This window comes from Cibotium barometz, chromosome 47, assembly GCF_041138505.1.
Source record: "Cibotium barometz isolate CiBa-2024 chromosome 47, ASM4113850v1, whole genome shotgun sequence".
Taxonomy (NCBI): domain Eukaryota; kingdom Viridiplantae; phylum Streptophyta; class Polypodiopsida; order Cyatheales; family Cibotiaceae; genus Cibotium; species Cibotium barometz.
Genome location: NC_141092.1, coordinates 19,877,182 through 19,881,372, shown reverse-complemented (window position 1 = coordinate 19,881,372; position 4,191 = coordinate 19,877,182).

The following is a 4,191-nucleotide window of genomic DNA, read 5'->3' as shown; positions in this document are numbered from 1 at the left end:
TCACTTCAGGCATGTTTACATTCAACGTAAACATTCTGCCCACTCTGTTGCCTTTTGCAACCAACCTGCACTTGTCTTTAAAGTCTTCAACATAACAACCATCAGGGTTAAACCAAACCTGCAGACCCTCCTCAATCATCTGGCCAACTGAAACCAGATTCTTTGTTATGTTCGGCACATGAAGTACATCTGCAAGGTACTTCACTTTGCCATCCTGCATAGATAATGGCACATCTCCAACATGGGCAATTGGATGAGTAGTGTCATCCCCTGTTTCCACAAAACCTGGTCTTTCAAGGTTTTTCATCTCCTTGAACCACTCCCCATGACTTGTCATGTGGTTCGAAGCACCTGAATCAACATACTATACATCATCTTTATGTGCTGCTTCAACATTTTCAGACATGGCATTAACAACATGCTGCATAACAAACAACCTTTCATTATCCTCATTGTTTCTGCTCGAGGATGCATAGTTGTTTTGCTACAATTTTCCATTTTGCATGTCAGCCTACTTCTTATAATAGTCTGCGTGCACAGTCTGCCTGCACATGTCCAGGTTTACCACAATAAAAGCACCCATGTGTATCATTATACTGCCTTTGCCAATTTCCACGACCTCTTTGACTCCCCCTGCCTCTGAATTGGCCTCTTCCACACCTGCGTGTTGTTGTTGTTATGAATTCTGGGACTGTTGTTGTTGCTGCTGCTGCTGGCCATAATTCTGATTTCCTGTTCGGCCACCTCCTTGACCGCGTCCACAACCTCCTCTACCTCGTCCTCTTCCTGAACTTGTGTAGAAGGCCTGTTGCTCTGAACTGTTTTTGTTTTGTGAAGACTGTTGGTCTTCATCCAAGCCCTTCTCTTCTATAATCAGCATAGATACCAAATCTGTAAAATTGGGAATGTTTTCCCAAGTCTAAATAGACATCTTGAACGCCTTGTATTGTGGCCCGATACCATGTAGACAGACTTCCACCTTATCATCATCATTTACTGAAACACCAATAGATGCAAGGGATTCCACAATACCCTTTATCTTCAATGCATAGTCATTCACAGACATACTCTTTTTCTCCACAGTATGAAGTTCATTCTTCAACTGTATCTTTCGTGCCTTGGTATTCGTTTCATAGAGTTTTACCAAGGTGTCCCATGCCTCCTTGGGAGACTTGGCATCCTATATGTGTCCAATCATGGTGTCCTATATACTGATAGAGAGCCAAATACATAACTTTTTTGGCTCCTTGGTTCCAATCCTTAAACTCTTTCACATCTGCAGTAGTCGGATTGATCTCTGGTATCTCCGATGCCTCTTCATACTCACCTTCTATGTAGTTCCAATAACCCTTTCCCATCAAGAAATTCATCAACCTAAACCTCCAAGCATGGAAGTTGTTCTTATCAAGCTTCTCAGCACAACAATCTGGTTTATGCCATCATTTAACATCTTGCCAGACACACAAATTTACCAGAAACAGCACTCTGGTTTGTCCTGCACAAACTGTTGTATTTCCTGCAGCGAAATTGTACTACACTCAAATGTCACAACCAGTGACCTCAATGTGCATACGTAAACCCAATGGCAACTGTTGACCTCCTTACAGCACACACAGTGTTTGCACAGCCAATCTGTCTTCTTGCAGTTCTTAAAGAGAGTTCTGCAGAGAATCGATGACTTACCCGCAATGCTCGAAATCGTCTGCTTTCTGAAAAACAGAGGTCCTGACGTGCCCGAAATGCGTTTTCAGCCCAAAAATGGAGTCCGATAGGACAATATAGTTTCCCTATAGCTTTACTCCCGCCGCAAAGAAAGCTCCTCAATAAGAGATCGTTTTGCCGGTGCCTCCCGTAGAGCTCCCGACAAGGGTATAGTCGCCAATACAAATAGGGAAGAGTAGTTGAAGCTCTTACCCTTGTACCGCTTCCTGTGCTTCCCTTGCTTGTTTTGCAGCTCAGCCCTTAACATGAACCAAGCTCTGATACCATGAAAAGATACAGGGGAGAAGAGAGCTTGAGCTCTTGCAACAAGCACACACACACTCACAAAATCCTCATAGAGAGAACACACAAGGTGAGAGGCTGAAAATCTTCTTCTTCTTCACTCAACACTCAACACACCATATACAAAGATAAGAGTACACACAATGAAAAGGTACTCAACCAAATACATAATAGGGTTCTCTATAGTGTGAACCCAACTAAATGAGCTGGTGCTATAACTATGCTAGTCTCTAGAATGGCTATCACATAACCTGTCATCCCACTGGCCGCATATCACCCATGATCTCACCAACCATGCCAGTGGTGTAAGTGTGGGGCCTATCCCCCAGGCAGGTCATCAGTGTCCATCGCCTCACTAGATGAGCTTGATATCTTAACAATGCTCACCTACTAGCACTATAGAAGACTCTATAAAGCCACTTATGCTCACCTACTATAGCATTGTAGAAAACTCTATAAAGCCACTTATGAAAATCTAGAACTACTGAGGATATGCACATATGCTAACTAAAGATGAGAGGATCTTCTATGATGCCTAGGGGATGAAGCAGCGGGTGCTTAAAGGCTGAGTTGTATACTATAGAAAACCCAAAGGCCTTTAGGCACACATATTAACTATTTACCTAACAAACTTTTATGAAATGAGATGATTTATGCAAGGGAGTGTGGGATGTTTATAATATCACATGTTGTTGGCTTGCTATTTAATGCCCACCATGACTTGTAAAAATAAGCATTTAATGTCATGCATGTTGGGGCTTACTAGCATTTGATGTTGGCCAACGAGTTATTTAGGGGCTAGAAATGCTACCCGTGATGCTTGGCACCAATATGCAAGGCATCACATGCCTCATGGTAGCTAAACCATACTGTCGTGCCTCTACATGCCTTTATATATGTGTGGTTTTAATGCATTCTAATGGATTGACTTAACCATGCCTAGCCTGAGAGATCACTTATATGCTTGTTCTCCAAGTGGGTCAAGGGACTGACCCTAACACCAAAGGCTGAGAGATTGACCTACATAGCTGTGTGGACTGGGGCCACAACATATTAAAAATTTTCCTAAAAGGGGGTACTATGCTGAGCTAATGTGTCACATAGCACCATAGTGCAAGGTGCATGTGATGCATGTGGGATATTAGCGAGAAAGCCATGGTTTATCCACATAGATGTGCAAGAAATCAAGAAAGGAAGGAATCCCTTGCACGGATACCCAAGGATCTGAGAGGAGGTGAAAAATCACCCTTCATGTGTGGTGTTGGATAGTAGCTTTAAAGCAAAAAAAACCTATGATTTTTTCCTTTGTGATGTTCTCATGAGCCTGCAGGATAAGTGAGTAGTGGTTTTTAGTCTTGGAATTCACCATGAGCAACATATCAATCTCTCTACAAAGTACTACCAAGGCGTAGACGAGCTTAAGTGAGATGGAGGCAACCACAAGGGGAAAACAGCAAAGGGAGAAGTGGGCCTAATATGTGCACAAGAAGGCAAACAGTGGGGTATCCGTGGTGCAGTGCTAAGGATGGAAGTGCTAGGGTTAGGGTTGCGTGGGGCCAGCCCCCATAGCCAACCCTAGGACCATCTATGGGTGGCTGATCCAAGGCAGCTAAGCTAGCCCTTATGGCTAGACCCATAGAGTGACCAAAGGTAATGTAGTGTGTAAGTTGAAATTTAAATATATGTGTTTTCTTCAAATGAGATATTATATTTCAATTGAATGTATGTGTTAAAGTAGTATTCTATTTCAAACGTGTGTTAAAGTAGTATTCTATTTCAAACATATGTTAAAGTAACCACTCAAAATATTTAATGTATGTAAAAGCAATATTATGATCATCTTACAAAAAAAAGTCTTGTAGCCATTTATATGGTAGTGATATGTGGATGTAGGTTAATAGGCACTTTTTTCTTCTTTAGGTGGTTTTTCCCCCAACACACTCTTAGAGTGTGTGTAAGTAACCTTATCCATGTCACTTCACTTGTACTTCACTCATTCTCATCAATCTACTTTGAGTACTTTGAGTATCATGTGTAAGTAACCTTATCATGTCACTTCACTTGTACTTCACTCATTCTCATCAATCTACTTTGAGTATTGCACTTCTATCTATCTCTCCTTCCTTGTTGCATCTACTTTGAGTATTGCACTTCTATCTATCTCTCCTTCCTTGTTGCATCTACGTG